This window comes from Cetorhinus maximus, chromosome 10 (assembly GCF_964194155.1).
Source record: "Cetorhinus maximus chromosome 10, sCetMax3.hap1.1, whole genome shotgun sequence".
Classification (NCBI taxonomy): Eukaryota; Metazoa; Chordata; class Chondrichthyes; order Lamniformes; family Cetorhinidae; genus Cetorhinus; species Cetorhinus maximus.
The window spans coordinates 68,386,450-68,399,919 of NC_135888.1; the positions used below are offsets into that span (position 1 = coordinate 68,386,450).

Below are 13,470 nucleotides of genomic sequence, written 5' to 3' on the forward strand. Positions count from 1 at the left end.
AGATAAAGAGGAAAAGTAAGAAAAATATTTTTTTTTAATCTGAAATTTTAAAAATCTCTAGCAACAATTTACTACCTATAGCAATAAGACTCTACAGTTTCAATTCCTCCATTTCTGGACTCAGAAAGTTGATTGACATTGTAGGAGCATAAATCTCATTAAAGGAATACTTGTGCTGTTAAATAACAGCCCTAACTTTCTATAACATGTTTAAATTTCAATTAATGTGCAAATGCAGCAGCTTCATAAAACTGTTGGGGTGGTTCATGGCAAGCTGCTATTTTCTTGAGGCTAACAGCAGAGCACAGAAATTCCCCAGCAACTTGTGGCAATTTGCAATTCACGGGGTGTCTTTGCCTTGCCACACTTTGCTGATGATGTATGCATTAATAGCAGCGTGCGCTACTAAACTCACTGTTATTTTGGCAGAATAGTCTGGCCCATGATGTAATCCATCTTATACAGTTAGGTTTGTACAACACAGGCAATAATGATGTTGGTTCCTAATGTATTGTTACTGAATGAATTGTGCTACAATAACTCATTGGTAATTGCATAATTCTTGTTTGTATAAAATGCTTGTCAAGCTGCTTCACAAACTCTGACTAAAGCTAGTGTTAATCATTAAAAACAATTCACATCAATTTATCATTATTTTCTAAGGCATTCTTAATATTTCTTCTGAAATGCGGTGGTATCATATTAATTCTATTTTTAAAAGCATTTTAAACATATACCTGTATTAAATCCCAATGTCTTGTTGGGTGTAACCTTGTGGACAGTACACATAATAAAGTAAAATTCTAGGACTGTGGACTAAACTTAACAACAAAACTATTTTAATCAATGAGTTGTTAATTGTGATAATGACATGATGAGGTTGATGATTCAATAAAACAGAGTATGTCTTATATCACAGCATGTTGCTAAAAAAAGCATGTCACTTTTATATTTTAGAGCAATAAATTATGTATTGATCACACATAAAATTACAAATTATATTTCACACCATTGCTCCAAAAAAACTCAGGGTATTTTTGTACTTTTGCTCTTCTTTATCCATTAGTAGGGCTTGGCATAGTTCCTTCATAGTGAGAGGGCAGAGTTGTGGAATTTGGGAATTTGCCATGAAAGACTTCCATTTGTCTCCAAGCAATTTAACACACCTATTATTACTAGGGTAACAACCAAATGGTCAAACTCTGATACAAAAGTGATGTAACAGCTTTCTCTTGATCCCCTTTATGCCTGCAGAAACATGACCACTAAAAAGTAGTGGCTGATCATGCTACAGTCTTGTGCTGGTTCAGATGTAACCGTTAATCAACTTGTTTGTTGTTTTCTTTCCAGCAGTCTCTCTCTCTAGCTAGCACAACACCCAATTAGAATTCATTGGTGCCAAAGACATAGGCTAATGATGTTTAAATACAATGATCAGGGGAAGGCTTGACAGTAAAAATGTGTTGAGTATTTGCAAAGAAATTATTTTCCTCTTTTCCCTTGCCATTTAATTTTTTTCTTCAAACAGCTCATTCTCTGAGTGTATCACTTACAATTTAGTTTCCTGCTGTCTTCTTCTTTCACTGGATCTGCATGTGCTTGTTTGATACAATAGTATTACCATTCTATATAGTGTGAAGCATTGGTGTAGATTTTAACCCCATCCCCAAATCCCACCCCCATCCCTCAGATGGGAAATGCATGTCAGAGGGATTAAGGAGGTTGGGAGGTCATCTAGCCTTTCTAATTTGTTCCCTTCCCTTATCCTCGACCTACCTGACCACAGGTATAGATGGGCAGGTTGGGGCCAAAATTACATTGGAAAACTGGCCTGATGACATCATTGGCAGCACAACAACATTTTAACTTCCAAATTTTGGAAGGCCACTTAGGAGTCATGGAGTGGTTGGAAGATGACATGGTAAGGTTTAAAATGTAACTTTCATGTGATATCTTTGTGGCCAGTGGGGCTAGAAATGGGGCCCTCAGTCCAGAAAGAAGTGCTTGTGCCTCCATTGCCTCGGCCTTGCCTCTCCTTCCCAGTTACCAAATTCCTTTTCACAGTGCTAATTTTATGCCGCTGACTATTCTCCCAGGTACCTGGCATCCTCTGCCTCCCGAGACAATTTTTGGTCCCAGCCATCAGCCCTAATGTCAGGCTTACTGCTTTTCAGGCAGAATGAGGCCCAGGAGTTAAAATGGCCCAGGTCACACACTAAGCTCCCTTTGGGAGATGCCTAAAAATGGCCCGCGAATTTAGCAGTGAGTCCAATGCATGTACAGATTGGCTGCAGGCCATTCCACTGTTAAATTGATATGCTCTATACCTATTTCAAGTCTTGAAAGGAAAGAATGCTAGATTTGCTAACTCTGTGAAGAGGGAGAACGTTTCACTTAAACTGGATGCATATGATACTAATAGCATTAGTAAAGTAATATATACTTCATACTTGTGTACAAATCTGAGTTATTATCATGCCAGCCACATGCATCTGTAACATTACTGTTCAACCACACTTTTCATTTAGCCAGAACCAAAAGGCAGCATAATACCACAAGTGATAACCTGTTTCTTGCAGCATTGGTTTAAATGAGATAATTCTCTCATATCAGTTTTGTTACACATTGGCATCAATATGAGCATAACCAGTGCAAAATCCATTTTTATCCACGTTGCTTTAATATTCAATGGTATAAGAGGCTGCATTTCATTAAAATAGTTGACTGTTCTATCACTTTTCAGTCACTTTAGTTGCCTCATTGCACTATGTGATATGGGACTGATCTATACAAATCATGAAGGTCACACACCAGTTTTCTGGTCTGCGCTGTGTTAGCTGATTGTAGCTAGGTGGCAATGGAAAGATTACAATTAGCCCTAGAGTCTCTATGGTAAATAGGGGAAAAGGTTGGTCACAGTTATTTATTTGGTATCCAGATTATATTTGAAAAACAGCCAACTCAAAAATCAGATTCTTCCTTTCTAAAGATGGGAATGTCACATCCCCAGCTAGGCCTGAAAGTTGAGTCAGACATCGACACTCTCCAGGTTCACAGATGAAGAATGGCCTTTGGAGTGAGGGATCATAAGATTGCCTTTGGAAATGACAGGAAAGGAAATAAGTGGGGGCAGAATGTGGAAGACAAAAAAGAGGTTAAGAACAGGAATATCCTCACCAACAAATTTCAGGAGCGCTGTAAGTGGGCATTTGCTAAAATTCTGTAACAGCCTTCCACTGTGAATGCCTCTAATGCAGCAAAGGTGCCTTGTCATGAATTATATAAATCCTAGATTCTGACAGGACAAAGTTTTAAATGGCCATCATCCTGTTTTGAATCAACCCCACTGAAGAGATAATGGGGGTGAAATTTGTCCTGGACAAGGCAATCTGGAAAAGGTTGCCGATGTGCTGGTGCCCATTTTGCATTACTGCCCAAAATGATTTCATCACCAATGGCCCTTAAACCACCAATAATGTTTGAAGCCACTTCACAACAGTGTAGTTGCACTATTTTGCTGGCATGAATGCAAAGTCATTGTTGAATTACAAAAAATGGTTTGTGAAATATTATTCAGCTTTTATTTAATTTTTTTCCATCACTCGTAAAAATCGTAAATTTTTTTTAAGATAAATTTTCTGCTTGCACACTCCCAGTGCAGCATCTCATCCACCAGCACATATCAGAAAGTTGCATGTGCGCAGCCCAAATTCAATGGGTGGATATCATGGACTGCATACATGCAATTACCAAGTGTATGTGTTCCCACTGAACAAGATTCCATGAGAAGTGCACAAGCAAAAAATATACCCTTATGTACTCTGCTCAATATTGACATTAACATAAGTCACACAAGTAATATCTAGCCCTGTTACACACATACTTTGTTTCCAAAATACTTACGGTGTGTCAGTTTTACTCAATAAGTAATAACTTTGCTTTAGGATCAGATGGTATCAGTTTGAACTCATTATCTAGGTCCACACTCCCCTGTAGGATGCAGGCAGTTCCTTCTTACTGGATTCATAGTCCACTGGAATGGACATCAAACTGAGGCACTGCCTTTCCAGTATTTTAGTTGGACATTAAAGATTCCATAGCATTATTTAAAGAAGAGCAAAGATTTCTCCCATGCCCTGGAAAACATTCCTCTTTCAATTAGTGCCACAAAATGGCAAGTGAGCTATTCTTTCATTTCTGCAATCTAATGTCAGAGTGCATGCTACGTGCATCAACCACATCGCTGTGCTTCAAAGTTATTCAATTTGTAAAGTTATATGAATTCTTTTATAATGTGATAAGGTGTTATACATTTGCAGGAACTATGTTATATTATATATTTCTGATTGTAAAAGTTGAACATAAGGAAAATAGTAATCTGTAACCTATAACGTTATTGTACTGAATCAATGTAGTAATTTTTACCTTTTTTTGCAAATGTTTTAAATGGGAGTTGACTGATCCATTTGTGAGAAAATCCTTTGTTGTGAAGCTCATGTGAAGAAAGATATTCAATGAAAAATGCTTTAATTAAATTAATGAATACATATTGTCTAAAACAGTTTAGGATAAAAGCTACCACATTAAAATACAATCCACTTATATCAGGTCAAATCTGAATTGTGTGCTCATTCCTACTTGTGCCATTAGAAAAGGATATGTTGACACTTTTTTTATCTGTGAAACATGGTCAATGTTGCCTTGCATTTTCACCATTAGAGCTTTAATTCCAGTTCAACCTAAACCAATGAGATAAAGGTCTTACCTCTTGAACACAACAAAATTAATTTGAGTAATCTGAGATACAATTTAATGCAGATCACAGAAAACTTCTTAATGTTTGGTACAATGTGGCACAGACTTTGGCAAATAGAACTAATTAAACTGGTACAGTAGGAGATATTCTTTTCAGGTTAGTGCTATAAAGGTGATATTACTGAGGTAGAGGAGAGGGAGCTTCCTCAGCATTAAATTCACCAACTTTGAAGATGACAAAAATTCATCAAAGCATTTAAAATTAGCAAGTAAACTTTGAAATACAATAATTATAGCCTTTCTTCAATATATGACTATATTAAATAGATGCTATTTCACAATATGCTATTTCCTTGCAGCACTCTAGACAATTTACCATATCCTTTTCAGGTCCACACCTCTTTGGCACAACAGGAATGATACAGCCTACTGACCTTTCTTTAGTATTTAATCAACAAAGTAACAGATATTCAAAAGGGAGTTAAAGGTTGCAATTCAATCTGTGATTTTATATTGCATCTCACTCAATGGGCTGAATTTTACCACCCACCAGGGAGTGTGATGACAGGCTGGGGAAGTGGAGAGTGTGTGCCATGGCAGTGGCACCACACCCATCATCTGCCCATCCCCACCCACTCTTGCAAGTGTTTTATCCCCTGTGGGGTAGGTGTTGACCAGTCCACTCACCTGTGAGCCAATTGAGGCCCGGAAGTGGCAAATTAATAGCTACTTAAGGCCCTATTCCTGCTGCTACTGGAATTTTTCCCATGGCCCACGCCAAGTGTCCAGGTCACCAGGTAAAAGCGGGCAATCTGGTGGCTGGGTCAGGGGGTTGCCCTCTGTTTGGAAACTCATCAGAGGTCACCCCTGCCCCAGGTTTTCTTGTCTCCACGGTTCCCCTCCCCGCTACCCTGTCCACTCCGGCCTCCTATCCTTCTCCTCACCAAGGCCTGCCAGCATTGCCCCAGCGAGACCCTGGAATCATATTGTTCCAGGCTCCTGGCTCTTCTGCCTCAGGGAATTTGCTGTAGTCCAAGCAGTGGCCTATGCTCCCAGTGGTGCTGCTGGGACAAGACAGGTGACGGCCATTTGATTGACTGGCTGCTCTCGGAGGCAGGACTTCCTTTTGAATGGCGGGGGTGGTGGGGGGGGGGGGGGGGGGGGGGAGAGAATCCCTTTTCAAGCCAATTAAAGGGCCAATGACCATCAAATAACTGTAGGATCAGCTGGTCAGTCGCAGGCGGGCTCGTCCCTAACTTTTACACTGGGGGTTCAGTCCAACATTTGTGACGTGGTCCAAATACTTCGACTGAATTAATCTTCTTACTCCTTCCCATGTATCCACTGTTCTTTATATAAGTTATTAGATTTTTAAATATACCAAGAATGTTTCTATCTTAGTGATGTTGTAACAACTACTGCAATGTTGCAGCAGTTTTCTCATCACCAAATAAATTTGAAAGGCCTTTTAAATGCAGTTATCTCACTTTTGAGTATGTAGCCTGGAGAATCCTTTGTGTACAATGAAGCTGCAGGGCAGGTACTAAAGCCTGTAGCAAAATAGCCAATTGAAATTGAGCCTGACAAAGAAAAAAAAGACACAAGTTGATATTTCCTCTGTACGCCATGTTTTGTGAAATCATAAATACAGTTTCCGGGTTTACAATTTTATTAGATATAGTTTACAAAAAATAATTCCATGCGTTTTTTTAAATGTTTTCCCAGGTGGAATTGAAAGGAAAGTTCAAAACATAGCATCATTGGTGCATTTATAACAGCACCTCATTGAAATAACGTATCATAAAAACCATTCAGGGAATAAAGTAAATACATTTTGAAGAGATAGACCTTTAAAACTTAGCATTCTTCCTTGTGTAATATATCAACTGTACATTGTTATTTTATTCTCATCAGGCTACATCAATGTGCTGCTACAGAGTGCTAAAGATTCCTACCTATGGATTTTAACTTGAAGCCAATTGGCAAAACTGAAATCTTATGCCACAATTATACTGGTAATGAGAAAACATCAAATTCAAATTTTCCCACGCAATATAGTTTTCAATGGCCAATAAAGTCACTACCTAGAAAGATTACTTCCCCTGGTTGGATAGTCAATGGCAAGGACATCAATTTTAAACTGTTACTAACAGAGTGAGGAAAGAGGCCAGCAATGAAATAATTTAAATTTTGGTGATCTTCCAGGTACTGTACAATGAAAATATTCAGTTTATCCATTCTGGTACTGTTAATGCAGTGATTAAAGCACTAAATAGACTAGTTAGTAAAATGCCAGTTGTGGCCAAATTCTTAAAATCTATAATTGAAGATAAAATTAGCATTTAGAAATGCATACATAAATCAAGGACAGCTGGTATGGATCTGTTAAAGATAAGTCACATTTGATTAATTTGGTAAGAGTTTTTTGAAGAGGATTGATAAATGAAATGCAGTACATAAAATGCATATTGATTTTTCAGAAAGCATTCAGTGAGATGTTTCTCAAGAGGCTTGTTAGAAAAATTCAAGCAGATAGTATGAGGAAAATAGTGGTATTGGCATAAAATTGGTTGATGGACAGCAAATAAAGAGTTAAAATAAATATGTGTTACTTGGATTGGAGCAGAATTGGGAGCGAGCACTCAATGGAGTCAGTGCTGAGTCCACTTTTGTTCTCAGTATATATAGATGATTAGCCTTTTGTATAGGTGACATAACTTAATGTCACAAAAATAGGATATTTACAGGCAGCTAGGAGGACTGCAAAAGATCCAAAGACTAGTTAGAGGAATGGGCAGATAGCTGGCAGACCCAACTGAATGTGTGTTAGTGTAAGGAAATCCACTTTGGAAGAAAAATAAGGGATGGGAATATTCGCTAAATTGAAAAACCTTTAACTACATGGATGGAAAAGGAGAGCTGGAGATTCAATATACGTTTCCCTAAAGGTGGAGGTGCAGATAGATAACACTATTGAAAAAACAATATTTGGGGTCCTATAAGTAGGGATATAGAATAGAAGAATAAAGAAACAGAGAACGAGTGCAGAATTCCGAGCTGCAGAGGGATCTCGGTATTCTTGCGCATGAGTCACAAAAAGTTAGTATGCAGGTACAGCGAGTAATTAAGAAGGCTAATGGAATGCTATCCTTTATAACAAGAATAATTGAACATAAAAATAAGGATATTATGCTTCAGGTGAACAGGGCATTGGTGAGACCGCATCTCGAATACTGTGTGCAATTTTGGTCTCCTTATTTAAGGAAGGATGTAAATGCATTGGAGGTGGTTCAGAGGCTTACTAGATTGATATCTGGAATGAGTGGGTTGTCTTATGAGGATAGGTTGGACAGGCTGAGCTTGTTTCCACTGGAATTTAGAAGAGCGAGGGATGATTTGATTGAAGTATAGAAGATCATGCATGGTCTTGACAAGGTGGAGTGGAAGGAATGTTTCCTCTTGTGGGTGAATCCAGAACTAGGAAGCGCTGTTTTAAAATTAGGGGTTGCCCTTATAGGACAGAGATGAGGTGGATTTTCTGAGGGTTGTGTGACACTGGAACTCTGCCTCAGAGGGCAGTGGAAGTGGGGTCACTGAATATTTTTAAGGCAGAGGTAGATCAGTTCTTGTTAGGCAAGGGAATCAAAAGCTATCGGGGGTAGATGGGGATGTAGAACTAAAACACAAGCGGATCAGCCATGATCTGATTGAATGGTGGAGCAGGCTTGAGGAGCCGAATGGCCTCCTTCTGCTCCTATTTCGTATGTTCGTATACCTACATCCAAAACATTGATCAGACCACAAGCACTGAGTACTGTGTGCAGTTTTGATTGCCTCATTAGGAAAAGGACATGAAATCCAAAAGGTGTACAATTTGCTTCACCGGGATGATAGCAGGAATAGGAAATTAAAGTTAGGAGCAGAGACTATTGACAGTGGAACTATTTGCACTGGAGTAGAAAAAGCTAAGAGAATATTTAAGGGGATTTTAATATTCTGAAGATTTTTGAATGACTCAATCAGAAAAGATCATTTCTTCTGCTTGGGTAGTCAGTGCCAAGGACATCACTTTAAAGCTGTCACTAACAGTGTGAGGAGAGAGGTTAGGATAAATGTATTTTCAAAAAATGTATTTTAAACATGGAATGCTTTACCATAGTGAATGATTGAGGCAGAAACTATTGTATCTCTTAAGGGAAAATTGAATAAATATTTGAAGATATAGGGATCCATGGAGAGTACAGGAGTAGTCAGATTAGTTCTGGATTATTCTAATGAAGAGCTGACACAAACACAGACTAATTGGGCTCCTTCTGCATTTAAAACTTCTATAATTAACCATAAAGCAAAGAAGTGAAAAGAGGCGAGCAGCTGCCAAAAAAAAACGCAACTATATTGTAACCTCTCCTGTCTGGAATGCTTGGGACCAAGTCATTTCTGGAATTTGGAATTTTCTGGGTTATACTGGGATGTTAGAATGCCTAACCACAATTGTGTGAACCAGAAAACATCATAGATATATTTATCTGAAATTTGAAAACGCTAAAAATTATAAAGCAGCAATAAAAAGTGTTTTAGTTATTCGGTATCTTCCATGTTTCTACTCACAAAGTACTGTACAAAAATGATGCCAATGGCATTGACGGACAGGAGGGAGTTTAATTTAAACAGCCCTGATTTCTCCTCTCACCACCCATCCGTAAACAGAAAGGTGTTTTTGATTAGCTTCCCCCTGAAGCAGTGTGATCTAATTTCTATTAATAACCCCAAAGCGGACTAATAATAGGATGAACTTAGAGGGTTAGTTTATTTGCACACACTCAAACGTGGGAGGAAGGTATCAGCATAGTCTCCTTTTCATTCAGAGGGATAGAGAAAGATTTACAGGGCAAAGACCAGGGAGAAAAGAATTATTGTTTCAGGTGAGACCAGAGTTCAGAATCAAAGTCCAATGGTGAATTCCTTCACAGAGGTCAGCAGGCTGAACTGATGCTGGATAATTCACTCTTCCAGTAGAGTTTACTTCCACAATGAGATTGACTCATCTCTGCATGCCTATCTTGTAGGCGTTTGTATAGAATGTCTAGTAGAAACAATGTAGATGGGGGCCAGACATTCAAACCTGTTTAGAGCCCCTTTTCTGTGCTGTTGCTTGGTAGATGGAAACATGGCAGATTGAGCTTTGCAGTAAAGCAAAACAGTATAACTGGTTCTCCCAGCTAGAGGTTCATGTCACATGACTCCCATCTCTCCACACCACCTTTGACAAAGAACATGTATTCCTCATCTGCTCCCCAAGGTTGTTAAATGTTTCAGCCATTAAGAATTGAGGAAGATTTCAGGGCTCTTTGTCCTAGCAGACTGGTAGACTTCAGAAGGCCAGCCTGAGTTCTGAAATACAGATGGCCTTTGTATGGTTCCCTTTGAATTTGGTCTCTGCAACCCACAGGGGGGTTGTGAGGGTCTCTTCAGAGATACCGATGTGCCAATTTATTTGATACTGCCAAATAGCCCCTTTTTGTTCAGGGTCACAGACAGACATAGCTTCAGCCATTTTAAAAGGTCATTGTTCAATTTTTAAAATTTTAGAAATTAGCTATGAGGATATATATATTATAAAAATATAGAATGTGAAGTCTTAGCCCCGTTACAGAGGGAACAGGTGATTCTGCTAAAACATTTCTGGACAACTGGTGCTTCCAAACAATAGATTTCTAGATTGGAGAGATTACAGTGTAGATGGTTATATGTTTTTGATGTTTTTAAAAAGACAGTAAAAAATGCCCCCATCCTCAATCATCCCAAGTATAAGTGTGATATCAAGCTTTCTGAACCAGAAGTGCCAGCACTTGCTAAGCTAATCGATTCTTTTAGGAGCTGCGATGAAGAGATATTAATGTGTATAATGTTATTGGAAATTATTTTTAAATTGGACCTGTAGTAGGTTCTGTGTCTATGTGTGTCTGTGTGTGGCTTAATTGGATTAAAGCCAGCTAGTCTGGGTGCTTTGATGTATAGTAATTTAAGATGTTAAGTAGATAAATGTAAGGCTAGAAGCTAGAGTACATTTGAATTTGTTGAATAAACCATTCAAAAGAAGGGAGTAAAATCTTGCATCTAGCTAGGAGACACCAAGCAATATGTTTATATTACTAATAAAATTGGTGCTATGAAAGGTGTTTTATTGTTAGAAGAGGTGGAGTTCAAAGACCTAGTGATACAATTAGAATTTACTTTCAAAGGGAAGGCTAGGTATAACAGGAAAGAGTTTTGTATGCGCAGATCAGAGGCATGTAAGATCTAAGCAGCCTGTAACCCCCACAACTGTGTCTGCAAAGAAACCAAATTGCAAGAGGCCTCATTTTGAACTCATAAGATCAAATGTGCTTTTCATGGTGTCTGTTCAAAGTCTATGGGTTATTGTTGTCTTGGTGAAGATTTACCTGGGAATGATTAATTTGGGGATTTGTTTAAAAGTTATTATGGTAGCAATTTGTAGACATGTATGTGTTTAATTTGTTGTTAAATTAATAAATTTTAATTTAGTTGTATATAAAAACCTCTTGAGACTTGGTGGTTTTATTTCTGAATTCAGAGCTGCATTTCAAACATACCAATTGAAAATATAGGCTATGACAGTTGTTCAAGTTTCCCTCTGGGATTTAAACAACTCAGCCTTACCAACTGCTGTGTCGTAAGAGAAGTTGAAGTTTTACTGTTGGGCTTTGTGGCCCATGGATATCAAGGAGAAAATCAACTGGGGTCCCAACTTCAAATTGCGGTCTCATGGGTTCCTGCTAGAAAGTGAAAGATCTTCACAACTTAGCTGTGGAGATGTCAGGTTTGAGGAATGTTTTTCTCACCTATGATGAACTCCATAATAGGATATTCTGCTGCAATCACTGGCTAAGCACAGAAATGAAAATTGACTGTGGTTGAGGTACTGGAGGGTGATTGGTACCTGTGCATTGTATCTCGGTAAGGAGTCCACATCTTCAGAGAACAGCGGGGTAAATGTTAAAGTTAAAAATGCTAACTTGACTTTAATTTTGTAAGATAAAGTTACGTGAGACATGAGTAATAATCTATACCTGTCATCGATATCACCCAGAACAATGCAACCTTCTCTTTTTAACTAAAGGTTATGACGCTAATGTAAGACTTCCTGTAATTGTGGTATAGTGGAAGCAGGCAGTGGATAAAAGTCTTTCTATTGAGTCTAACAGTAAAAAAGATAGCTGAAACCTGTCCATTTGCACCTGATACCATAAGTTATATGAAAGTGCCAAGAACTCTAACAATGCGGTCTGGGATAACCTGAAGAGAAGTGGTTACTGTCAAGATCATTCGAATTGTGCTACCTAACCCGTAGTAACAGACTACAGCTTCAAAATCGATGGTGGAATTGGGGAACTGTGACATTTGAATCTGAAGGATTCTATTTCAAAATAAATGAAAGTTATAAATATGAATAAAACCAGAATAATTAAACAAAATATTGAGTACAAGGACAGTCATCAAGCTTAAGGCTATTGTCACTGGCAGGTCAATGTAGAGAGGTCAGCAGTATAACTATGGAGTCAAGAAGACCCAATATGGTTTGGAACGTACTAAAGTAAGAGACACATTGGAGTCAAGGTATATTTGATATATATCCCAAATCGTGTTACCTGTTAAATGGGGCTTTGACAAACCCGATGTTCCGCCACCTTCCTCTTCCTGTATTGCTCCTCTTTTATGAAAATGCGCCGGGTGTCTGATACACTGCAATCTGAAACTCAATGCAACATAGATGTAAGCTATGCCATCCAAAGTCCCAACGTATTATCTGCATTTGTCCCGCCATCAAACGACGCTCCGATACTATAGCAAATGGCAGATGTGCCCCAACCAAGTTACGATATATCACAGGTTCCCACTGCAATAATATTTTAGAGGTGCTCGCCCCCAATTTAAATATAATACTTGCAACCTATCAGCGCCCTTTCCTGTTTGCTTCGAGCGCCGGGTGCAGAGAAACAGCAGCGAAGGAAACCAACTCAGGAAAGACAGAGCAGCTGGCTGTACTTTACAAGCACTTGAACATCTTTTTTAGCAAAAGGCTTCTGTTGGCAACATAATGCACAAATTCTCCAGCGCTTCACAGGAAGAGCCTGTACTAAATTCAAACGATTGCGGATGGACATACCGCACTCTGAGCTGTACCACAAGAGGACGCTTTACAGGCTCCACTTCACTCCAGACAGTATGTGCAGTAATCCGGGGCGATGTTTATTAGTCGCTTGGTGACAGCGTTGAACGCAGTTCCAAAAATCTGTGTAACTCAGGCCAGTCAGTTCCTCCCCGAAAGATAAAACACACATTTTAGTCAAACTCACTGAAGCGGCAGTTCTATTCTGTGGCCCTAGAGTGTGTACCAAAAAAACACGGAATCGGGGTTTCAAGTGAATTACAATAAACTGGTTTATAATAACTGACCTGATAAATGGTCACCATGAAATAATGGCCGAATTGCAACGCAGTTCTGAACGGCAAACGGAGGCGGCGATGTGATATATTGGCCCCATTCCCCGCCATGGCGGTGCCTATTCTGTCCTTTGAATGCTTTTCGCACTCGCCATTCACTCAAACTCGTCTCCCTTCGGACTACCAGCAAGTGACAGTGTTAATCAACGTCCCTCTATAATCCCTGATCGTGAAGTAAACATCGATTTT

General features: G+C 38.9%; 1 long non-coding RNA gene across 1 annotated transcript; it reads right to left on the bottom strand.

Annotated features, from left to right (window-relative positions):
* Positions 1–4,644: 4,644 nt before the first annotated feature.
* LOC144685244 (uncharacterized) lies at positions 4,645–12,876 on the bottom strand. Its single transcript, XR_013577680.1, has 3 exons — positions 12,426–12,876; positions 6,243–6,335; positions 4,645–4,739 (listed from the first exon to the last, which is right to left on the bottom strand). It is a non-coding gene; the product is annotated as an uncharacterized LOC144685244 (long non-coding RNA).
* Between the last annotated feature and the right edge of the window lie 594 nt (positions 12,877–13,470).